Source organism: Grampus griseus (assembly GCF_964374135.1).
Source record: "Grampus griseus genome assembly, chromosome: 15".
NCBI classification, from domain to species: Eukaryota; Metazoa; Chordata; class Mammalia; order Artiodactyla; family Delphinidae; genus Grampus; species Grampus griseus.
The window spans coordinates 46,791,571-46,818,849 of record NC_139009.1 but is presented as its reverse complement, the minus strand read 5'-3'; positions in this window follow the sequence as shown (position 1 = coordinate 46,818,849).

The window sequence follows — 27,279 nt, the reverse complement described above, 5'->3', positions numbered from 1 at the left end:
GATTGATCATTTTAATATGTATAGAAATATTGATTCACAGTGTTGTACACCAAGGACTAACATAGAATTGTAGGTCAATTTATAATTCATAAACAAACTAACTAACTCATGGAGATAGAGACCAGTTTTGTGGTTACCAGAAATGTTGGGTGGGGGAGGTGGAACTGAATGAAGGTAGTCAACAGGTGCAAACTTCCAGTTAGAATATAAATAAATACTAGGGATGTAATACACAACATGATGAATATAATTAACACTGCTATATATATATGGAAGTTGTTAAGAGAATGACCCCTGGGAGTTCTCATCACAAGGAAAACATTTTTTTTCTTTTTCTTCTTTTTCTTCATATCTGTATGAGATCATGGATGTTCACTAAACTTATGTGGTGATCATTTCATGACGTATGTAACTCACATCATGATACTGTATATCTTAAACTTACACAGTGCTATATGTCAATTATATTGCAATAAAGCTAGAAGGAAAAAATTAAATAATGTAGTCTTTAAAGTACTTACACCTAGTCAAAACATTGAATTAAAAATTCTCATAAAGAGCTTTCTTTGAGTTTAAATTCATGGTTATCTTGGCTCAACAATTCAGAAAAATAGAAAAACATATATTTATCCAGATACCTGGTCACAAGTTATTATTTAAGAGTAAAATATTAGAATCTACACGTCTAAGCAGTATGTAACTTATAATCAGTTTAAATTACATATTTCAATTAATAGTATTTTGTAATCTTCACAATTGGTAATTGATTTAGTTAAAAATAAAACATACTGCTCATTTAAAAACTCTTTATTTTGTAAAGAAGTGTCAAATGTTCTTCCTGCCAAAAATTATTTTAAAACAAGAACCATCCTTTTTCAAACTGCTTTAGAACAGTTCACATATTTTGCTAACGCAAGGAAAATTATTCTTCCAGTAAATACATTTTGATGAGACAGACACCAGATGTAGACATTGTTACTTTCTAAAGCAAAATATTTCCAGACTCTTAAAAAGATCCATGAGTTCTTGATATATGGTAAGCCACTTATTTGTACTAAAGACCTCAAGAACATTATATAGTACTTCATAATTTTCAGCTTTGCAAATAAAATATACTTGCTAATAGTTACCTATTAATCGTGTTGTCTCTACAGAAGTGTTATACAGTGAATAGCATGTAAGTACTCTGCTTCTTGGTAGGAGAAATAAAAGATACAATTAGAGAATCTAAAAAGTAGCAGCACTATCATTCTATTAGTTTGCTACTTTAAAAAAATCAAATGCAAAGTAAATCTTCAGTATTACTGAAGACTCAGAAGTAGCTTTGATAATGTATAGAGTTTTTAGATTTGTTTTGTTTTTGTCTTCATAGTGATTATAAATCTAGTGATCTTTTAAATTCATGTACAGTTGAGCCAGTCAGTAGTTCTCCTCAGATAGCTGGGAAATAGTATTACTCATTGATCAAAGATCTCAGCAAATCTTAACTCCATGTCAACTATTCAACAAAGGATTTCATCAGTTACTTTTCATTTGAAGAGAAATGTGCATTCCATATGCACTAGTTATCCAGTTAAGAATACATTTTTTATTTCATTTTTAAAGTTCACTTTTTTAGATGTGAGATATACAATTCAGTCATTGAAGGTTTATTGCCTTTTCAATGCATTGGAAATAATAGCCTTTAATTATTTACAAATACTTTATCTACATTTCAAAATAATTTTCCCACTAGATTTTTAAGAAGATGCAAAAACATGATTTTCCTTAATGTTTTTTAAGATATTTATTCTGAGCACAATGGAGAGATTCAAAAATTATCCATGTGATTAAAATATGTAGAGCATTTTTTATTTGGATACTTGAGGCCAAAGTAGTATTTTGCCCTGAATTATCTAGATAGTAACATTAATTCTTTATTCTTATCTAGCTATATCTTCCCTCATTATGGGGATAAGTTATCTGTTACACAGATGAACATGTGCATATTTTTCTATACAGTTTGTCTAAATCTAACAAGTAGTATAGTCATTCTTTTCATAATGCCAAGCATGCTTTTAAAATGTTTATAATTCCCCAACGCAATAAATGAATTAGTTCTTTTATCTGTAGCCACAGGGGTAAGACATATAGAGTAATGATGCTTTATGCAATATACATTCACACATACTATCAAAATGAAGCAGATTAAGAAATAAAATTCCTGGGCTTCCCTGGTGGCGCAGTGGTAGAGAGTCTGGCTGCCGATGCAAGGGACACAGGTTCGTGCCCCGGTCCGGGAAGATCCCACATGCCGCGGAGTGGCTGGGCCGGTGAGCCATGGCCGCTGAGCGTGCGCGTCCGGAGCCTGTGCTCCGCAACAGGAGAGGCCACAACAGTGAGAGGCCTATGTACCGCAGAAAAAAATAAAAGAAATAAAATTCCTTAAGAGACCAGGTCCCCATGGCATATGATCTTTCTTTAAATATGGTGTAGATGTATTTCTGTCACCATTTCAATGACACATTGAATTTAACATCATCCCATGGTCAGGGGAGTTTTTTTGTCCTGACATGGTCAAGCCAGGACTGTAAAAATTATTTCAGTTCTCTGTACAATGAGCACCTTTCCATAAATTATTGTTTCTTATGTGTGCAGAGAGCATGTCCTAGGGATCATTAATTACTGAGCTCACTGGGCAGGATGTGGGTCTCATGCCACTATTGTTTTATTGTTTTGGGGCATGTCTCATACTTCTGTCGCATGGTTTTGTTGCTAGGCAAGACTGTTTGGTTTTGTGATTAAGTAAACCTGCTTTCTTGAGTAATCATTAACTTACAGGGGTCTCCCATATTTTTTCTACTTACAATCCCCCAGTAGGTTTAACTATTTAATCACCTACATTGTCCCTTTACTCTGTCCCTATCATCCCTATGACCCAGAATCTGTCTGTCCTAAACGTCTGAAAGGTATCTGGTTCTGGACCACATCATTCAATTAAATTTCATAAAAACAACAAGTAAGCACCTTAATATGTGCCCATTTATATGAATCAGATGGAATCTTTGGCCTCAAACTGTCATAATCAAGAATGAGACAGAAAATTAATTTTACTTAGCAATTATACTTATGGCACATGCTATATGATTCACTCATTTAATTTTCAAATTAATGCCATAAGAAAGGTAATAACATTATAATTTTATAGGTTATTTTAAGTAAAATTTATACTATAGAGACTGGTAAGTAGGACTTCCCTGGTGGCACAGTGGTTAAGAATCTGCCTGCCAATGCAGGGGACAGAGGTTTGAGCCCTGGTCCGGGAAAATCCCACATGCTGCGGAGCAACTAAGCCCGTGCACCACAACTACTGAGCCTGCGCTCTAGAACCCACGAGCCACAACTACTGAAGCCTGCGCGCCTAGAGCCTGTGCTCCACAACAAGAGAAGCCACTGCAATGAGAAGCCCGTGCACCACAACAAGAGTAGCCCCCGCTCACCGCCACTAGAGAAAGCCCACGCGCAGTAATAGAGACCCAGTGCAGCCAAAAATAAATAAATAAATAATTTTTTAAGAAAGACTGGTAAGTAGCAGAGCTAGAATGTGAATCCAGGTTGTGGCAACTCGAGTTCAGCTTGTAGCCACTGTGCTCTGCTACCTCACTGATATATACCAAGTGTGAAATAAGCCAGAGCTTACATGGAGCAACTTAATTTTGCTTGAATTGCCACAGGAGAGATGAGCATTTTCTTCTCAGAGAATGCTCACTCTCTCCTCCTCAGTGTAAGCGCTTGGAAGAATCATTAAGGAGAGTGGAAGGCGGAGTAAAGATAACAATTCTAAAGGACGATCATATTCACTGTAATAAGGTGTTTATTTCCAATAGAGCATATTTACTTGTGTGAATTGCATTCTTATTGGCTACATTTAAAGCATATAGGCACAAGGTAAATTCTGACCACATGTGTGTTGTCCTCATATTCTTTTAGATACAGGCTGAAAATATTGAATGAGTCTGTACAGGTGATAAGAATTGCAATCTTCATCTGGACAAGGTATGACCCAGAGCCCTGAAGTATAAAGTAATAAAAAGTAAAGTATGTCTCTTTAACACGTTTACAGTTGCAGGCACCCATCAATTTGACATATAATCCCAGTGTCGTTTAATCACCAAACTAGGAGTAGGATTTATGTATCCAGCACAAAGATACCTCAGGCCCTTCTACAAGTTCTTCAATTTCTTTTCCATCTGTAAAATAAAAAGTATATATGTAGCTATCTATTTTCCATAGACTCTGAGAAAATGAAATGAGACTCCAGATTTAAGATAGTGTGAATATCCACCTGGTATGCTTCCTTACAACTGATTACCATAATAGCTTTTGACAAAAAACGAAAAGCTTATTTGCAAAGAGTACAGGTATGTCAGATTCTAGAAGAATCACTAAGTACAAACATAAATACATAAAGGAGGAAAAAACACTATTACAAAGCATGCCAACTCTATATTAATCTGTTCACAGTAGAAGAACTGAATTTTTTTGTTGTTGGTATATTGTATCTATGAACGTTGTGATTTATCTTCAATCATCAGTACTGAAAAAATTGAGAATGAAGTGGCCTGACTAGTATAGTTCAGGCTTACAGGAAATGTTCAAATTTTTATTTATTTGGGGACCAGAACCACATATAGTGGCCCTGTTATTTTGGTGTTTATCTTTTAATATGCTGTTGGATTTGCCTTTCTAGTATTTTGTTGAGGATTTTTGCATCTATATTCATAAGGGATATTGGTCTGTAGTTTTCTCTTAGAATAGTGTCATTGTCTGACTTTGGTATCAGAGTAATGCTGGCCACATAGAATGAATTAGGGAGTATTCCCTGCTCTTCTATTTTTTGGAAGAGTTTGAAAAGCATTAGTGTTCATTATTCTTTAATAATTTGTCAGAATTCACCAGTGAAGCCATCTGGTTCTGTTTTTTTGTTGTTGTTGGGAGGTTTTTGGTTACTGACTCAAACTCTTTACTTGGTATAGGTTTGTTGAGAGTTTCTATTTCTTCTTGAGTCTGCTCAGAGGACGTGTGTGTTTCTAGGATTTTCTCCAATCCATCTAGGTTATTTGTTGACATACAGTTATTTAATTGCTTACTAAAATATGCTACTGAACCCCTCTACTGAATTTCTCATTTCAATTATTATACTTTTCAGCTGCAGTATTTTACTTGGTTTCTTTTTATAATTCTATTTATTGATATTCTCATTTTGTTCACGCATTGGTTTCCTGACTTTAGTTCTTTGTCTGTGGTTTCCTTCAACTCTTTGAGCATATTGTATATTTAAGATAATTGAGTTGAAGTCTTTGTCATGTAAGTCCAATGTCTGGGCTTTCATAGAGATGGTTTCTATCAATTTGCTTATTTCCTTTGAATTGACCATACTTTGTTATTATTTTGTATGCTTTGTATTTTTTTGTTGTTGTTGGAAACTGGCATTCAAGTATTACAGTTCGGTAACTTGTCAAATCAGATTCTCCCCTTCCTCAGGGTTAGCAGTTCTTGACTGCTGAATGTTTAGCTTGTGTTTTGCCAGTATTTTGAATGAGATTTCCTTGAATCCTGGGAGTCTTAAACAATAGCAGCAATGACAACTAAACCACCTCTTCTACGTTTTGTGAGTAGACTTTGGGCTAGGACACTCCTTTAACACTTAGCCAGGCCATTTGCGATTCTGCCTCAGGCTTCACTTCTTTTTTCAGTAAGACTATAGATTAGCCAGTAGTGAGATCTTAGGGTCTTCTCAGTTCTTTCTAAGCTTGTACCTTATCCTGAGCATGCACTGTGGCTCTCTTTTTTTCCCAGTGTACTCACGTACTTTGAATGTCCTCCCCAATTTCCCAAAGAAATTCTCCCCTGGACTCTTCCAGGATTTAGAAGGACTTTTGTGTATCTCCACCATAATCTTTTGCCAAGCAAATGTGGTTATTTTGATGGCTTACAATGTTTTTGTGCAATACCCACAACATACCCTTCCTGAGTGGATATTCCTGAATATCCACTTAGTGGATTCCGAGATAGATGAAACAGTGACAAGCAACTTGCATCAATCCTTCAGGTCCCCAGACAGCTTATAACAAACACCATAATTTACAAATAAGATTTGTAATATAAACATGAGGTAAGACTTGGTAGCAGCTGTGATTTTAATGTTTAAGCGAAAACTGGTATAAAACAATGAACAGGAATAGAGTAGATAGAGTGACTCACAAAGACCATCCAATGGTTTGGGGGTTACAATGACCAATTGTCCCTGAAGCCCTTATTATTGTGCACTTATATGTGTTGATAATTCTCCCATTAGGCTAATTTTTTCTTATTTTAATTTCAAACATTTTGCAACAAAAGGTCCTGAACTACAAGTTGACTTACGTGTCTTTATTAAAATAGTTCAATTGGTCTTGTGATGTTTGACATTAGACAACCAAAACATATATAGCTTCTTGTGTGACTGTTTCATTAACCCTTTGTAAACAGTCTTTACCTACTCCTAAGACAAGCTTGAGACCTACACACACTCAAGATATGAATTAGGTACATTCATATCAAATATTTCAAGATTTCAAAAAAAATTATACCTTGTTGTTGGAAGAGTATTAAAAAAGACAGCTTCCTATTTGAATGAAAAAAATATTAGAATCATGTATGCTGTCAAGAAATTTATAGAGTACATAAAGTGATGTACCAGATAAGAACACATCAGTACTTTTTCTCAGGAAGGAAAAGAAAGCTCAGGATTACCAGGATTTAAATAGTTTATTGGCAAACAATCCCTTTTTTTAGGCTTCTTTCTGAAACTTAAAGATTTGGTGGAATAACATATTTATTACTCTTAAAACTCCAGAAAGTAATCTCTGTTCTTGTAGACTCTCTGTGTAACTAGGGACTGGAAAAAGAATGTCCTCTCTGTTTATGTGAGTAATTCCTCAGAAGCATTAATTATTAGATCCCATTTACCAGAATTTTGCACTGAAAAAATGAGAGTGGAAACTGAGTAATTATCTTCTTCCCATATTGCATATTATATATTTTCTTTCTCCTTTTTATTTTTCACCAATATACCAGGTAAGATGCAATACTTTTTTTTTTAAAGATGTTTTTGATGTGGACCATTTTTCCAGTCTTTACTGAGTTTGTTATAATATTGCTTCTGTTTTATGTTTTTGGGGTCTGTTTTGGCCCCGTGGCATGTGGGATCTTAGCTCCCCAACCAGGGATCGAACCCACACCACCTGCGTTGGAAAGCGAAGTCTTAACCACTGGATGGCCAGGGAAGTCCAAGATGCAATACTTTTATGATATATTTTAAGTGTGGTTTTGGTACACATACCTGTTCAACAGAAGCAAACATTTTAAGGTTTTAATTATGTTTATTTTAAGTTAGATCAGATTATTTTTTGGTTTATATACTTTATAGTTTATGTCCCACTTTATTTTATATATTCATTCTAATTTATGTCCTTTATTTTAAAAAGGATACAAATGACTTACAAATACGTACAAAATGTAACAACATAAAGTAAGTTTAAATAAGTAGGAAAATGAATGAAGAATAAATTAGATTAAACAAGGGCCCAGGAACCAGAGCATGCCTAGTTCCCAATATCCATGCCATCAACTCAAATGCACTTACAGGGAGCAACTTGTATTTGACATACATTCTTGAAAATCCAATAGAAAGAGGAAAAAATAATTAATTATTAAATATTTAGTATCTATGTTCATGTTGTCCAATAAAGTAGCCACTAACCACATGTGACTTAGCCACTTGAAATGTGGCTAGTCTGAATTGAAAAGTCCTATGTATAAAATGCACTCTGAATTTCAGACCTAGAATAAAAAAAGAATGTAAATATCTCATTAATAAGTTTTATAGAGATTACATATTTAATGATAACATTTTTGATATATTGTATTAAGTAAAATATATTATTAAAATTAATTTTACCTGTGTCTTTTCACTTTCAGAGTGGCTACTAAAGTATTTAAAATTACATAGGTGGCTTGCAATTGTAATTCATTATATTTCTTTAGGACACCACTGGTCCATATGGTAAAACAATTTCATTACTCTAGGAAATCACTACTATTCCTAATGCAGGCAGTTCTCACTTTGCATAGTTCTGATATGCATGGATTTCAGTTTCAATTAGTTTAATTAGCTAACACTAGTCCTCCAACACATGATCCAAATTTTAGTTACCATGGCATATTAACTCTGAGTTATTGTATAAAGTGTAAATTTCACTGCTAGCTATTCATTCCACAAATATCTAATACATCATGTTCAGTGACCAATCATGACACTTCCTTCTCAGTCTCTTGATGATTGGTTACTGCATATCTGTTTTCAGACAGCATGCACAGACAGTAAAGCATGTACTTGTATTGCCTTCTTATCTCCAAGTGATAACCCATGTGACACTTTACAAAATGAATAATCAAAAGAGAGTATAGGCCAACAAAGATAAAATGCAATAAATAAAAAATCATAACAATGGAACTGAAATTTTAATTAACTATATATGGAGTTATAAAAGAAATAGTTGATTTTGAAGATGTTGGCACTGCCATCATTTGAGAAACCTAGATATGCAGTCAGGGGAACTTAGTGAAAGCCAATTTATAGACATAAATGAGGAAAGTGGTTGTGTTAAAAAAGATGCAGAGGAAGTGATGCTGGCAAAACTTCACATTAATGGAACTTTCTGAAATTATTTTACATCACTGAAAGCATAAAGAGGAAAATGTGTTGGAAGCTGATGCAAACTTAGAAAGTAATATATAACAATTTGTCAAGGCATGTAAAAGGTGCTTGCTCCCTATCCTAAGTTATAAGGCAAGAGGAAGGCAAGCACTGTTCAAACTACTCTTGATAAGTTTTTTTTTTTTTTTTACTAAGCGATAAAACACTTTAATTCTCAATGTTTCTTATGGTTTAAATTATAGTACACTTAATCAATATTAGTTTTGCTATTTTTAATTCCCTATACATTTATCCCTAAGTCTAAGAGAATATTAATGTTTTGAGAATTTTTTTTTTAATTTTACAGAATAGAAAAACATTTTCTATTGATTATTAAGAGAGCTTTGCACAGTTCTAGCTTTAATAGTCATTTTTACAATCCTGCATGGAGGCAAAGTGAGGACTACTTGTATTAAGATCAGGGAGAAATATTTTCTGAGGTTTCTCATAGAAAGGTTATTGTTTAATGTTATGGAAAGCATCTAAATTCCTTACAGCAAAGTCCGTGATGATATCTACTGGACTGTTTTTTGTAACCTCACCAAAGTACTTGATGGCCTCCATAGAACAAGGGAGTTCCGTGATGGGACAGTGTGATGAGATCCAGGGGTAACTGGCTTACTGATCACTTCTCTTTATTCACTGATAGATTTGAGAACGGGCTATCAATTCTTAAGGCAAATTTTTATGAACATAGTTTCTAATCTTAAAAAAGGGAGCAGTGGACAGTTTGGGATTACATTGTAGAAGATATACCACTAATGGGTATATTCTATTATCAGTTAAGTACAAAGGGCCTTATGTTTAAACAAGCAGCAGAATAATATAATTATTAAATTAAATTAGCTATTAAATCAGTTCGAAGAATACTGATGTTTTTAAAAGATATGCATATTCTGAGAACTGACCTTTTATGTCAGTTTTTCTTTCTTGGTTTGAGATGCTGAGCCAGCCAAGTGAGATTTGTTATCAAGACCAAGGTGTAGATCTGTGGGTACTGCTCCTATTTGCCTTTGTTTGTTTGTTTGTTTGTTTCGGATCCTGGTGAGTATCTCTTAATACTGGTAAAACTGAGCACTGTCTGGAGTACTAATTGGTTTCATATCTCTTTTTTCCATAGAGAATTGCTTTACCACAGCATGTTAGATCATATCTGAAAGGTATCCCTTCTCCCTTTCCATTAATTCTTCCCTTTATTGACTATGGAACATTTTCCATTTTCAATATTTTGATGTGAATTCACTTGTAGGATCCTCACAGGGGCCCTATGAGATAGGGTAGGTATTTTTATTTCCCTTTGTCAAATGAAAACAAAGAGACCACAGGGAGTTGGGTGACTATTTGTGAGACCATGAGAATGCACCTGGCATATTTCCAACTGCTGGGAGCTTAATTGACTGAGGACCCCAGCTGCTTCCTCTGAAATCCATCACGGGAACGTGAAGGAAACCTCCTTCCTAGGTAACAGGAGACTCCTCAGAGTAGCTGGCTTGGTTTGAGGACTCTCAATGGCTATGTTTAATCTTTCCTGGACTAGGGCACTTTCACCCACCCTTACTTCCCTCTCCTTAACTCTGGTTCACAGTTGTGTCATGGTCTAATGACTTTCTTAGCCTTTCCAGTCCCTGCCCAATTTTCTTTCCTGCAGGTATTTCCACTAAGAAAATTAGATCAGGAAGAGCTACTGCTGACTTTCAGAAAGTGAACTATTGCTGGCCTTCCAAAACACAAAATATGCAAACAAAGAAACTTGATGCTGGAGATTACAGCTTGCTGTATCAGCACAATATAGCATTTGCAGGAGCTCACAGGGAAGCCACTGCAGCTATCATACTCTATCTACCAGCACATCTGCCTGCTGGAGGAGAATAAGGGCTTCTTTCCCTCTTGCACATTTCAAATTTCTTAAGAGTACCGCTCATTGGTATAACTTAACTAGAACCCATCAGGCAAAGGAGCCTAGGAAAGGGGTCCAGCTCCTGACATGTAGGAGAAGTATAGAAGGTGGGGACATATACATGATGTCTGTCATTGATAGTTAGAAACAATTCAAGGAACAAGGGCTGCTAAAGACTATTTTTTAGCTAACCATTTTTCTGAACCCATTCAATTTCTTCAGTGCCGTTTAATTGTAGATTTTGTTCTTTAAACTTGACTCTGGTTGGGTCACTGAAATTCCTTAAAATATGATTAATCTAAGGTTCACCATCACTTCTTCCATTACCCAGATGTTTATTTTTCAATAATTTACATACATTCTTTGCCAGCTTCCTTGTCCTCTGCAAGTGACTACTGTGCTAATATAGGAATAGATGGGGTTAGAGAGAGCAAAACATATCTCTGCTTCTTCAGCAATTTCAAGACAAGAGTTTCATTTATTTTTCTAACTTTTCTTTGTGTTTTATTAACCTTTTTGGGGATGTGTGAAATGGTGGTAATAAATACTTGAACATTTAATCTTCTACTGAGCTTACTTAACTTCTTCAAGGGAAAAAAAATCAGAGCATGGTCCTTATCTTTAAAGTTACAATATTTTGCATTTTCTCTTTTTATTAAATCCCCCACCTGACTCTCCTATTGAAGGATTCATTTAATTATAGAACATGTGCCATCTTAAGTCACTTATTATTCTAGACTCTGGAAATATAGTAGTGAATAAGACGAAAATGTCCCCTGCTCTTGTGGAACTTTCATTTCTAGTGACAAGAACTATCAATAGTTAAATCAACTGAATGAAAAAAGAAAGATGATTTCAGACAACAGTAAAGTCTGAGAATAAAATAAAACAATGCAACATGAAAGAGAGAACAGCTGAGTCTGAGCACAGCATAGTTAGGAATGTTTTGCTGAAGAATTGCGTTTATTTGGAACCTGGAAGAAAAGAAGTTTCCAACTACTAAGGGGCGGAACATTCTAGTCAAAGGAAACGATATATGCAAACATCTTAATGCAAATTTTCTGGCAGAAAAGAACATACATTCAGGAATGCAAAAGGTTAATATGGCTGTATCATAAAGGAACAAGAGGGAGTTAAGAGAGTTATGAAAAATGAATTTGGACAACCAAATCAGAACCTAGAGGGTTCTGTAGGCACATTAAATAATAAAATTCTAAGAGCAAGTTCACATCATTGTAACAGTGAAAACACAAGTGTTACATGTTCTGATTTGTAGTTTTAAATAAACAATAGGATTAAAATAAGTAAACCATGTTTTTATCAAGGCTTTATTCTATATAACTGCTACATTTAAAAACACTAATTAGTTATCTTTAAAGTAATATAATGAGCATTTTATAATGGGTTTTGATTTCATTATTTTCACTAATACATACAATACTTTTACACATAAGTATTTTAAAAATCTGATAGTTGTTTTTTTTCCCTCTGATTTGCAAAACAGTGTGCTAAAATTAGAAGATTTTGACAACAATGACAATTTCATTGTTGCTTGTAAACTGCTTAAATATTAAAGATGTATTGATTACTTGTCCTGGAAGTCTCAATAGAGATCCATACTGATACAAGTCCTGTATGAATAATCTTTGTGAGAAAAAAATTACAAAGTGATAAGAGGTAGAGAAAGGGGAAAGTGTTATAGCAGTGAAGGGAAGGGAGTAAGCATTTTGTGAAGAAATCCATCAGATAACATTACAGAGTTTAGCACCGGCTATTACTTGTATTAGCCTACTGGAGCATCCCCATAGAAGAAAGGAATGTAAGCTTTATTTTCAGCCTCACAATTCTAATGAAAGGCCCTCTCTTCCCCCTCAGAATGAACCCCAGCCCAGTGCATGAGACAAACTCTTCCAAAAGCCTTTGTGCCAGTGACTTAAGTGAAGGACTTTGATCTCTGTCCCCCACTATAGACAGCATAGTCTTGAACAGTTCATCTCACTGTACTTATGTCCACTCAGCAATACAGTTTCTGTGCTGAAAGTACTTCTTTCTAGCACATTATACAAAATAAATATTCAAGAAAATTGTTAAGTTCCTCTAGGGGAAGATAAATAACAACAAATATGAACATTCTTTTTTCCGGACTTGGGTTTAAGAAGCAAGGTTGACAGGCAGACCACTGCAATGCTGTGACTTCAGAAGCATTTTCTGCCTGAGCAGAATGAGACTTCCTTTTAATGACTTCATTTTCAAACTTCCTTTTCCTGTACTCCTTCAGAATATGTTGTAATTCATTCAGTCAGTCAGAATTGTTGAGTGTCTACTTTATGTGGGGCAATTTGTTTTCAACATTGAGTTGTGTATACAGTAAGCTGAAGTTAAGTGTGTGTGTGAGTTTCTGAGTGCCAGTATATGTTATCTACTAATTATTTTCTCTTCTGCAACAATTTATTTTTCTTTTCTACAACAGTTTGTTTAAAAAAGGTGAAATGTTGCATTACTAGAACTATTTTATGAGAAATAGTAAACAGCTTATACAAATTGCATTTTGATTTGGAGCAAGAATAAAATTCTACCTAAATAGTTTTATTTCTTTTTAAAATGATTATTATATGGACTAAAAAACTTACCTTTTTTACTTAGCATTTTATTAAAGGTAAGTGCACATTAAGTTTTTTCTTTCAAATGTGTAACTACCCCATTCCAGTATCATGTTTTATCTCATTGAATACCTAGAGAATAAATACGAGATTACCACTGATTTCATTACCAGAGACAGCATGTACACAAGTGGATAGAAACCTTAGATCATTAAACCATTTCTCACTGAAAACATAACTTAAAATCCTTACACTGCTTATAGCCCCTAAACATCTGTATGATGATCTTTCTATTCTTTATTGCCAAAAGTCATACTTCTGTTACTGAATATTTAACCATGGGTCATTTCTGCTTTTGAGATATAATCTCTCAGACTACTTATTTGATTTCCTGTGTCAGTCTTGCTTCTTCCTTTAGAATAGAAATCATAATGCTTGCCATCAATCTGTCTTAGCTGTGTAGGTTGTCTGATAAAAAAGAATTAAGAGCATACTTTACTTTGGGGATTAATAAAAAATTTTACCCCCCACCCATATCCAAATCCTGCTTGGAACCCTACGTTTCTGCCAAAATTATGCTTGCTAAGTGCATTCATATTCTCCATGTCATGGAAGTGGTTCAGTCTTCATTCGCAGGCTGCATAGTCCAGCCACTAAATTGGGGGTCTTTGAAGCCCTCTCAGCAGCACACATGGATGGATACCATCTCACATTCTCTGATTACAATCACTCTTCTCAGGAGGAAGTGTCTATCGGTGCCCTTCAAAATCTTAAACCTTTAAATGATGAGGGTCATCACTGACCCAGGTTCCTGGGGTCATAAGCATTAGGGCTATATGCTCATGACTTCCCCGTGATCTCTTCCCTCCTAGCATATTCACACGCACACTCTGGGCTTCCTACATATGCACTACTGGCTTCCGCTTGGGGCAAAATTCATATGTAAACTCTTTTAGCCATCCCATCATCCAGTTGTTCCTTCAGATAAACTCAAATAGCTATTTTTTTAGGACTTTTTTCCCCCTACTTAACTATAAGAAAGATAGTTGGCATTTGTTTAAAACATAGAACCTTAAAAAATTAGCATGACTTACTAATGAAAACAGGAGAACTCCATTTAAACATTTAAAATTTTTGGTGGCTAGCATTGGTGTTTGAATTTTATCTCAAAAGACTAATCAGACTAAGCTTGAAAGCAGCTTTCATGGAGAGATGGATTAAAAGGCCCAATTCTGAGAGGAAAACATTGGCAACTTTTTAACGATGGCTATAAAAGAAAGTACAACAAATTTTTTCTAACCAAAATTTAAGATTCTTATTTATACACGTTCTACATATAGGCAGGATTTCTAGAATTTAGTGTGTGTGTACATGAAGCACACAAATATGATTTTTAAATGATTTTTAAAAACGATATGTATAACAGTTGTCAAACTTTAAATGACAAGCGTTGTTCTGGTGTCATTAAAAGAACTGCAGAGCCAGCGTGGGTAAAAAGCTTTTGATAGCTCCTGCAATGGTTTCATTTTAAATACATGTGCCATTAAATTAAGTTATGAAGAACAAGAGTAGGGTGTTAGTGGAGGGGGGTTTGGAATGGCGTGGTACGTTCATCTTTGATGCTCTCCTCTGATGCTCTCCTCTGATACAAATACAAAGCAATCTTGGATAGAAATAAAGGGGAACATTAAGAAAACATAGCTGAGCTCAAAACAAGGATAAACATCTCCAGAGATCAGAAATGGAAAAGAGAAACAAAGCAGTGTGTGACGCTGAAGCCACACCCAGCCTAGCAGGAGCTATCCTCTGTAGGAAATGGGGACTAAACGTGCTCTAGGTCAAGTCTGACACAGGACCAAGCTCCTTGCTTGCATCCAGAGCCAAGATCAATTTCCCCAGATGTATGAAATAATAAAAACAATAGTGTTTTTTTTTTACCTAATTCCCTGATCTGCAAATTTAGAAGAAGCAGTAGGTCTAGGGAAGTGGAGGATAAGGACGCTTCTGGCAATCAGGAACAAAATCAAGCCACTCTCTGGCTCATCAGATTGACCAATGACTTCTTCAATGAAATGACAAGGATGAAGTTTTGAAATACCATCATAAGAATTGGGGATGCTGGGGACTGAATGTAGGGGTAGGCAACTCTGTAGTTACTAGGTAATGGTAGGTGAACATAGAAGAAGAGAAGAAGTCAAGGAAGAAAGACAGAGAGAACAATGAAATCTTACTACTCAGAATGAACCTGCACACCAAGGTTAGAGAGTGAATGAAAAATAAATAAATTTCAAAATGAAAGACCACCAGCAAAATCAACAATCTGAATTTGAATTTACTCAAGATTAATTTTAGGAGACAGCATGTTAAAAAAAAAAAACTTAACATACTTAAGATGTTCATGTATGAAGGAATAATCTCTAATTAAAATTTAAAAGGTAATAAAATAATATAACCATTAGACCAGTCACAGCTGAAGAATGAATAAATTACAAGATAATATGAGTTAATCACCCAGAATGAAGAAAATAAAGATAGAAATATGAAAGAGCAGTTCAGAAACATGCTAATAAGAGTAACAAGAGGCAGAATTGAATAAATAGAAAACGGTATTTGCCTAACATGAAGTCTCAATAGTATAAATACTAAAATTGAATAGTGACAATTCAAGAAAATAAATTACATCTGAACTTCATTTATAAGCATGGATTTAGCCCTTTAAGTAAACTACCATACCATTTTACTTTTAAGGGAGAAAGCAGTTTAGGAGAGAAAATGTATTGTCCGTCACAATTTATTCAAAGTTTGGAAACTTCAGAAAATATTGTATATAGGTTATATATAGATACATTTTATTGTTATAGTATAAAAACCTACATGGGATGGACGCAGAGGAATGGGATGAGAGAGGTGGTTTACCTGTGTCTATAATGTTTTATTTCTTTTCAAATGATAAAAAGCCCATGTGACATATTATGATTTGAAAAAGCTCAGTGCCCCTTACATTGTCTTCTGTATTTTTCTGTATGATTGAATTATTTCATTTATTTTAAAGGTATGTGAGTTGAGGGAAAAAATCTGATTTTAATGAAAAATGAATAAAATGTAAAAATAAATGAAGACTGGAAAATCGATTTCTGCCAAGTTAGAGTAGCCTCATTCCTCCAGTTCCATGCTTTATAGCTGAATATCCTTTTTTTTTTTTCTTCTTGCCTTATTGCGGTAGCTAGAAATTCTAGTCCTATGATGAATTAGAGTAGTGAGAGTACTCATTACTCTTGCATTGGTCCTGATGTTAGAAAGAAAGTATAATATGAATGTTAGCTCTTTTGTTATGGTCCCACAGGTCTCTGAGACTCTGTTGTTGGTGGTGGTTTTTTTTTTTTTTTTCTATTTTATTTTCTCTTTGTTCAAACTGGGTAAATTTTATTGATCTGTCCTTCAGGTCACTGATTCTGTCCTCTGTAATCTCTACTCTACTATATATTAAGCCCATCCATTGAGTTTTTATTTTGGTTATTGTATTTTTAAGTTTTATAATTTCCATTTGCCAAAAACTGGAAACTTCTTCAACAGGCAAATGGTTAAACAGGCTGTGATACACCAATATCATGAAACATTAGTCATCAATTACAAAGAACAAACTATTGATACATGTAACAATTTGATGTATCTCCAGGGAATTATGCTGAGTGAAAAAAGCCAATCTCAAAAGGTAGTATGCTATATGTAGACATGAATATAGCATTGTTGAAAAGTATAGGCATGGAGAATAGATTCAGTGGTTGCCAGAGTTAGGGATGTGTGATGGTAAATATATGAATATATGCTCCCCACTTAATTTAAAGTTGTTTCCTGGCTCTCTCTCTACCCACTGACCCCCTACCCACCCTGCCCTGCCAGTGCCTCTTGCCTTTACTCTGCACTGAGTGACTAGTGTTTGGGGCAGGGGCAGGATCAAGAAAAGTAATCTTATCTATAAATGGGTTTATCCAGTATACTGAACAAAGAGGTCAGAAAACACATACATACACACACACACACACACACACACACACACACTATTCAGTGGAAGGAGTAAATCAACCAGACAACCAACCAGAGAATCTTCAAGTATTTTGGTTTCATTACGTATGTGTATCTAAGTGTGAAAAAAGAATTTTAGCAAGGAATTTTAATTTTAATATTATGGAGCAGGGTGATTCCAGTAGGCTGAAAGAATCCGTATATTTGATGATTCAATAGAGTCACATCCTGCAGATTTTCACAGGAATCTTCCAGTTCCAGCCCTCCCACTTCCCTCTCCCAGTGTACTGTTAACTAGCAGGACACATGCTGGAAAGATGGAAAAAACAGGGCTTTCCAGTGTGATTGACTCCAACTCAGCCTTGTGAATTCTAGTTAGCTTTTGAAATAGAATACACCACCATGAGCACTGAACCTTTTCTAGTGGATTCTGGCTTATTAGCTATCTGGACATCAAAAATATCACTTAAATCCTTATTTGTCATCTAGGAAAAAAGGTAAAGGTCAGCAGGAATTGGAAGTTTTACTAGGTGCCCCTGTTCAATAGATTTGCAAGTGCAAATCTCAAAAAACTCTCAGGATATTTTATGCTAGAGAATTAAAGGGAAAGGAGGATATGGCTCTATCTTGGTACTATATAAGTAAGGACCTACTGAAAATCTCCCTCTTTGGATCTAGTCTTTCCTCAGTGGAAATACTGGTTAAGGTATAGATGAAATAAAGGTGACAAGGAAGAATGACTTGTTTTTGAAAATTTTAGGGAAGCTGAAAGAGATAGCTTAAATAGTAGCTAAGTGAAAATTAGAATTGCTTGACATACACAGCATCTTTTACCTCTAACAGAAAAAGCCTTGTGTTACAAATATAAAACACTTGGGGGAAGGATGTTAAGACACTTGAAAGAATTCTTGTGTAAGGTAGATGTGTACTTCATGGTTTAAAAAGAATACTCTCAGTTTAGGTAGAAAGTCTCTCAGATGTCTTTAAGTTTCCCACTCTGCCTCTCATCCTCATTTTTGAGTCTCCAAAAGTTTGCTGCTGTATCATTTTTCTCTCTCTACTACTTAAAGACAATAGCTTTAAAACTGTTCTTTGAAGAGCTCTAGGAATTCTATACAAGTCCCTCAATGGTGCGCACCCACAGCAAAAGAGAGAGATGGTAAGCATCATACCATTCTACCAGAGCAGGTCTGCTCTATTAGTTTTATTTGTTTATGCTTCTAGGCATCTTTTGAGTAAAAAAAATAATAAAGTTTGAGAACAAATGTGTTGGCAAATCCCTAGATCTTTGACTGTAACGTTAGAAAAACTGTGTCAACACGCTTTGCTATAAAAATGGTATCCATCTATAATGTATCCTGCTGAAATCCATACAGTAAGATGAAAATCCACATTTTAAAATGTAAGGAGAAAAATGATTTTGTAAGTAAGCTGATAAAATCAAATATTAGGTCTGAATCTTAGTGTAGAATTTGTGTTTCTTATTGCTTCTCAGATTTTGATTCAACTAATGGAAGACTAGAGAAATAACGCATTAGGTCCTATGTAACAGTTAATAAACCCTCAAATCCAATCAAGGCCCATACTGAAATAGTAGTTGTTTTATTAGTAATACTATAACAATACTAATTAATAATGTTTTAGGTATATTTAAAACTGCGTTAGCCTTCTTTTTTTTTTTTTTTTTTTTTTTTCCGCGGTATGTGAGCCTCTCACTGCCATGGCCTCTCCCATTGTGGAGCACAGGCTCCAGACACACAGGCTCAGTGGCCATGGCTCAGGGGCCCAGCCGCTCCGCGGCACGTGGGATCCTCCCAGACCAGGGCACAAACCTGTGTCCCCTGCATCGGCAGGCGGACTCCCAACCACTGCGCCACCAGGGAAGCCCTGCGTTAGTCTTCTTAACAGTATTCCTGTATATGAATATGAGGACCCCGTCAGGGCAAATGGTCTGCATCAGGGATGTTTATCATGATTGTAGCTTTGAATCCAGTGAAAGGAGCTCTAAAATTTGGATAGATCTTTTGAAGTGAATATTTTCAAGATGCCAAAGAAGAAGAATTGTTTCCAGAATATAAGGATTATAATCCCATTGTACTCCAGGCTAGCCAGAACACTACCGAAATATTGTATATTGGTTTTGATAACATAATTTAAGAAGATCATTGACAAACTGATGCAGGATCAGTGGGTATTGACAAGTTCATAAAGCATCTGAGTACAGTGGAATACCATGTCATCTGATGGGCATTAGAAAGGTTTCTGTGGAAAGTTTAGTCAAGAGAAGCCCTGCAAGATGGTGGTAGAAATTTTCTCTCTTTTCAGTCAAAATAGAAGACTATAAGACAACTGAAACATGTTAGCCGAAAGGCAAAGTAAGACTAACAATTGGAAGTTGTATGAAGCAAATTATACTGATAGAAACAAAATTTATGAACCGATATGTTAAAAAATAGAGTGTGCTTCCTTCTGAAGTCCTACATTTCTTTTCATAGATACACACAGAGTACTAAATTTGGGATTTTATCTGGCCAGAATGTTGGAGAGGAATTCCTATCTTGGAAATGTTTTGTCCTAGATAAACTCAAAGTCCTTTCTAACTCTAAATTGACATGAACTGTTACCGTCATCCTTTGGGAAGTGCTCTTTGAATATTTTGGGACTCTTTACAACTCAAGTATTTAAAAAGCCTTTGTTATGTTACATGCATTAAGCATACATTTTATATACATTATCCTATCTCATGACATTCATTTGTTCATTCATTCAGTAAATATTTCCCGAACGCCATCTGCCTGATAACTATGCTAGGTACTTAGGCTGATACAGGTGGAGCTTAGGTTTCAGTTATTTGGGAAAGATTTGATGGGGAATAGTAATTTTGGACTAAGGAAGAGTGAAGTGAAAGAAGACTAGGCCTACACAGCATACACAGTGTGTTCTCCAGGTAGTCACCTGGGACTTGATCCACTGGGACCTTCTGCAGAACCCCAAAGAATGCATTTCAGAATCATCTGCCCAAGAGACAGAAGAGCAGAGACTTTATCCATGGGGTCCATTGGTCAGGTGTTGCTCCATGAAGTGTTCACTCTCATGCATATCCAGGCCATACCTGCATGAGAGCCTGGCAGGATTTCACAAGCATTTTAGTCAGGTAGTCAGAGAAACCTCATGGCAGAAAGCAAGGACTCCACAGTGCAGTTGAAGGGAGATGCTTTCAGGTACACCTATGTGAAGCTAGTTGCTATGGCCATGGCTGGATAAAATGCAGGCCCAGAAGACAGTGAGGTGATCTACAAGAGGAATCTGAGTCCGCTTTTATCCCTGATTCAGATCTTATCCATTATGAGAATTTAGTCCTTTTACTTTACTCTTTCTCTGCTCCGTCCTTCTCTCTTTCATATCTCTTAAGAGGAAAATATCCTCAAATTTTCTTTATGAAGAAAATTTTTATGAACTTTGTATATCCCCTGTCTACAAATGGAGCTCAGGACCACTTTTGCACATCTAAGGCCCAGGCAGAACTTTGAAATTACTACTTAAAGCCCACTACATTAAGCTTTAAGCAAGACATCTCGCTTCTTGGTTGTTATTTGGGGTGTGCAGCCCAGATGTGTGTGTGTGTGGTGGTGATGTTTGTTTTTTTATTTCCATGAAAATGAAATAAGAATACTGGAGGTTGGTAGAAGAAAAAACTTGACATTGTAGATTCAGTATGGGTGGGCACTTCTAGATAGGTTGAAAGAAAATAGATCTTATTAGAAACATAAGCACATGTAGAAATTGCCAGTCCTTCTGTGCCATTGGAATGTTCTATTCCCAACTCTGACTCTTAAAAATATAAATAAACATTATCTTCTTTTGTTTTATTTTGGTTGAAGAGAAGTTTAGATGTCTTTGTGGAAACTATATGTGGATTCTGAGGGAGAAAAATGTGTACCCATTTGTCTCGCTGGTATTCTGCAGTTTGAAACAGTTTGCAATAATTAAAAAAGAAGGGGAGAAAAAACTAAATTACTATCACTTACTACCTGTTAGGGATTTGTTATTTTTTCAAAAAAATAAACTCTCAACTATATAATCAGAAATTCCCTTCATTCATGAAAAAAATTAAAACAAGATGACTTCTGGAATTTAAAAAAAAATTTAGCTTCCATGTGTCATGTTAATCACGAATGACCTTTCAGAGCCTACAAATATATCAGTGACATTCATACAAACATTTCTCACGAAAGGTCAGGACAGAATTCCTTTTTCTGTTCACTTTTTAATAGAAGGATAATAATTTCTAAGAACCACTATCAGAACTGTTATTTCTAGCAAGATGCATTGAAGAATCACTCAGGTGTTTTCATTTTTAAAGTATATCTGAGTTGGTACAGGAAAGAAGCAAATGTTTTGTGAAATCAGGAGAGAGGTCCATGAGGTAAAGGAAGAAAGAGAGGAAAAGCATGAGTAGGAGTGAGCTTAAGAATGATGGAAAGTGCTGAATCTGCACAGAAAAAGGTCACTATCAGAAAGAGGAGAAATTAGAATTTAATTCAGGTATAGTTCTTGTGTGTGTTCATTGAGCTCCGTATCTGAATAGGCATCATATTCTTTTTAAATTCTTGGATTAATTTTCAGAATTTCAGACTGTATTGTCAGCTGTGAGACACTGGAGGGAAGGGAAAACGGCTTATTCATTCCTCTGTCACAGTATATGGTAATTGTCTGTTGGACATAAGTAAACTGAGATGCCTTTGGCTATTTTTGAGGCATGAAGAATAAGCATGAAGTCATCAAACGTATTTTAAAAAGCCTCCCAAAATAGAGTATGGAAAAATAATAAAGCCAATTTTCAACACTGCCTGGAAGATCACTTATGTCTCAAATGAATAATGTCAGACTGATCTGTTTCCATTTTGTGAAAAAGGAAAAAAATCTTGCTTTTTAATGTGGAAAAAAACTTGTTGAAAGTTTGTTATTATGGACAGAATTCTTTTCTAGACATTTGGGTTTTTATGGAGGAGGGGGAGTGCAGCATATGTGGTGAGAGTAGTATTGGGTGGTGTTATCTAAATGTTATTTTTATAAACTGGTTATGTTTTTTTTAATCAAAAGCACTAATAATTCAATAGAGAGCATACATATTAAATATATTGATAACACCAGGTGAAGAAGCCTAAGTTAAGTCCTAGAAAAAAAAATAAGATATTTAATTGACATTGGCAGAAGTATATAAAGAGGTTATGTTTCAATAGAATAAAGCACAGGGGAGTGAGACTATTTGCCTAAGGAAAAATAGACAAATAAAAAATGAAAACTAATTCCTACAGCCTGGTACAGCAAGAACAGTTTCTATGGAAATAGAACAAAAGGTGAAACATCACAAACACAGAACCTTGTATGCCAAGATAAGTAAAGAGGGTGCAGAAGTCCATTTGACCTGGCATATTAAATACCTTTAAATATCCTTCTTCTCACAGCAGCCAGAGGGATAATATTAAAATCCTCTAGTAAATGTCTATGGAACTTAAAGTAACACCTTCACGTCACAGGCTGCCCTACCAAGCCCTGCAAGATCTGGTCCTGCCAGCCTGTCTCATAAACACCTTCACCTTCGTTGCTTATACAGCTCCAGTCTCACCAGCCTCTTGGCTGTTTAGAAAACAAAGTCTTTTCAACTTAGGGCTTTTCCTCTTGATACTTCCTCTCCTTGATAAGCTCTTTATCTAGATTTTTGCTCCTTCTCTGTGTCCTGGTCTGTGTCTAAATGTTACCGTCTTAGAAAACCTTTCCTAACCATGTGTTTGACCACCCTCCCCACTCCTACCCCATCCCACCCCCAGCCGATTACCCTGTTTTATTTTCTTCATTATATGTATCAGTATCTAATGCTATATTAAGTGGTTTATGTAGTTGTTTATGGCTTGAATTTTCCAGTGAAATCTAAGCTCCATAAACACCAAGAACTTTACCGTCTTGTTCTCCTCTCTTTTCCTATCCTTGCGAATGTGATTGACATCATTATAGGACAAAATAAATATTTGTTGAAGGCATAAACATTTGTAAACTAGCCATTTTGAGAAAAAGAAAGCTAAGGAAGAGAAATCTCCCTTCCTGCCATGAAACTATCTCTATGGGTTTTAATGTACTAAAATAACTTCTTGAGGGACGTTAAGGAAACATAATGAACACTGAGTTTATTTAAGGAGGTTTATTAAATGTTAAGGTATAGATTAGGTGCACATTGAAGAAATATACACTGTGCAGTTAGTAAATTGGAAAAAGCTTCTTTTCAGTATCAGGATACCAAGAATTCTAGCTCTCTATTGATTACACTATTTGTTGGAAAATAACATTAAAAAAAAGCATCCCTACACGGTTATACCACTGTGAATATGGACATTCTTGGTATGCCAGAATTTGTTAAAGCTAATTTAGTCCAGAATGTATTCTGTTTGAGGGCAAGACTGTACCTTCTACTGGTGGAATCTGCATGAAACTTAGTAAATCTATTCTGTAATTTATTTATGTAAGGATATATGTTTCAATATATTGATTGCTTAAAAATCTAATAAATGTTCCTTAAACAGAATTTATGTTCTGGATTAAAGTAGGTATTACTTGCTCTTGCAACCTTTACTACTAGTAAAAGTGAATATGAGTGACACATCATAGTTCATTTTAGTATGGTAGTAATTTACACTTCAATTCTCAGTAAGCTTGTATGTAATAACCACCAACGACATTTAAAATAATGAGAGATTCCGTGAAATCATATATAAGAATTATTATTGAAGGGCCTGAAAAGCTTCTCATCCCATCAGTGATGTATAAAGGAGATGTCTGCCTGCCTTTTACAATTTCAAAGTGGAATCTTTTACCTAATGTTTCTTTCATCCTTTTAGGCCTTGCAACCTTCATGCATTTATTTTTCAACTTTTACATGAATATAAACCATCTCTTCCATAATACATGGCTTTGGTACCGTTTGACTTTAGCTTATTTTGTTCTTTCTTTTTTTCTTTTCTTTCTTTTCTTTTTTTTTTTTTTTTTTTCTAATGGCAAAGTACCTTCAAAAACAGCAAGCATGCCTTGATTATTTCCAGCTATCCATGCAGATTTCTCTGGTCACACACTGAGAAAACCCCATAGTTACAGGATATTTATGATAGCAGCACTGCTATTTCAGGGAATTACATTATAGTTCACACTAAAAATAAAAGGGCAACACATTTTACATGCTGGTAGCTGGTTTCCCTTGATACACACAGTTGCTTTTTCTATAGAATTAAATTTATCCTTCACCATCTGCTCTTCAAGTATTCCAGAAAATACAATATTGCATCTGAATTCCCCTGAAAATAAGTTATTCTTCCTCCCTACAGACTTCCTTGTCAGATTCATAGTCTTACCTGCAAACAAATGCCCAATATTTGGGGAGCTCCACTAATTTTGTACTTCAGCTTAGCGATAACTTGGGAGAGCATTGTCAGTCACTCCCGTAATATATGGGTGTGATTGACGAGATGACAGAGGCATTTTTTTTTTAACATCTTTATTGGAGTATCATTGCTTTACAGTGGTGTGTTAATTTCTGCTTTATAACAAAGTGAATCAGCTGTACATATACATATATCCCCATATTTCTTCCCTTTTGCATCTTCCTCCCACCCTCCCTAACCCACCCCTCTAGGTGGTCACAAAGCACCAAGCAGATCTCCCTTTACTATGGGGCTGCTTTTCTCTAGCTATCTGTTTTACATTTGGTAGTGTATATATGTCCATGCCAGTCTCTCACTTTGTCCCAGATTACCCTTCCCCCTCCCCGTGTCGTCAAGTCCATTCTCTACTAGGTCTGCTTTTTTATTCCCATCCTGTGCCTAGGTTCTTCATGACCTTTTTTTTTTTTTTAGATTCCATATATATGTGTTAGCATACAGTATTTGTTTTTCTCTTTCTGACTTACTTCACACCTTATGACAGTCTCTAGGTCTATCCACCTCACTACAAATAACTCAATTTCGTTTCTTTTTATGGCTGAGTAATATTCCATTGTATATATGTGCCACATCCTCTTTATCCATTCATCTGTTGATGGACACTTAGGTTGCTTCCATGTCCTGACTATTGTAAATAGAGCTGCAATGAACATTGTGGAACATGACACTTTTTGAATTATGGTTTTCTCAGGGTATATGCCCAGTAGTGGGATTGCTGGGTCATATGGTAGTTCTATTTTTAGTTTTTAAAGGAACCTCCATACTGTTCTCCATAGTGGCTGTATCAATTGACATTCCCACCAACACTGCAAGAGGGTTCCCTTTTCTCCAGACCCTCTCCAGCATTTATTGTTTCTAGATTTTTTGATGATGGCCATTCTGATTGGTGTGAGATGATATCTCATTGTAGTTTTGATTTGCATTTCTCAAATGATTAGTGATGTTGAGCATCCTTTCATGTGTTTGTTGGCAATCCATATATCTTTGTTGGAGAAATGTCTATTTAGGTCTTCTGCCCATTTTTGGATTGGGTTCTTTGTGTTTTTGATATTGAGCTGCATGAGCTGCTTGTAAATTTTGGATATTAATCCTTTGTCAGTTGCTTCATTTGCAAATATTTTCTCGCATTCTGAGGGTTGTCTTTTCATCTTGTTTATGGTTTCCTTTGCTGTGCAAAAGCTTTTAAGTTTTATTAGGTCCCATTTGTTTTTATTTCCATTTCTCTAGGAGGTGGGTCAAAAAGGATCTTGCTGTGATTTATGTCATAGAGTGTTCTGCCGATGTTTTTCTCTAAGATTTTCATAGTGTCTAGGATTACATTTAGGCCTTTAATCCATTTTGAATTTATTTTTGTGTATGGTGTTAGGGAGTGTTCTAATTTCATTCTTTTACATGTAGCTATCCAGTTTTCCCAGCAACACTTATTGAACAGACTGTCTTTTCTCCATGGTATATCCTTGCCTCCTTTATCAAAGAAAAGGTGACCATATGTGTGTGGGTCTCTGGGCTTTATATCCTGTTCCATTGATCTCTATTTCTGTTTTTGTGCCAGTCCCATGCTGTCTTGATTACTGTACCTTTGTAGTATAGTCTTAAGTCAGGGATTCTGATTCCTTCAGCTCCATTTTTTCCCCTCAAGATTGCTTTGGCTATTTGGGGTCTTTTGTGTCTCTATACAAATTTTAAGACGTTTTGTTCTAGTTCTGTAAAAAAAAAAAAACACTGTCATTGGTAATTTGATAGGGCTTGCATTGATTCTGTAGATTGCTTTGGGTAGTAGCGTCATTTTCACAATTTAGATTCTTCCAATCCAAGAACATGGTATATCTCTCCATCTATTTGTATCATCTTTAATTTCTTTCATCAGTGTCTTATACTTCTCTGCATACAGGTCTTTTGTCTCCCTAGGTAGGTTTATTCCTAGGTATTTTATTCTTTTTTGTTGCAAAGGTAAATGGGAGTGTTTCCTTAATTTCACTTTCAGATTTTTCATCATTAGTATATAGGAATGCAAGAGATTTCTGTGCATTAATTTTGTTTCCTGCTACTTTACCAAATTACTTGATTAGCACTAGTACTTTTCTGGTAGCATGTTTAGGATTCTCTATGTATAGTGTCATCTGCAAACAGTGACAGTTTTACTCCTTCTTTTCTGATTTGGATCCCTTTTATTTCTTTTCTTCTCTGATTGCTGTGGCTAAAATTTCCTAAACTATGTTGAACAATAGTGGTGAGAGTGGTCAACCTTGTCTTGCTCCTGATCTTAGTGGAAATGGTTTCAGTTTTTCACCATTGAGGACGATGTTGGCTGTGGGTTTTTCATATATGGCCTTTATTATGTTAAGTTCCCTCTATGCCTACTTTCTGCAGGGTTTTTATCATAAATAGGTGTTGAATTTTGTTGAAAGCTTTTTCTGCATCTATTGAGATGATCATATGGTTTTTCTCCTTCAATTTGTTAAGATGGTGTATCACAGTGATTGATATGCATAT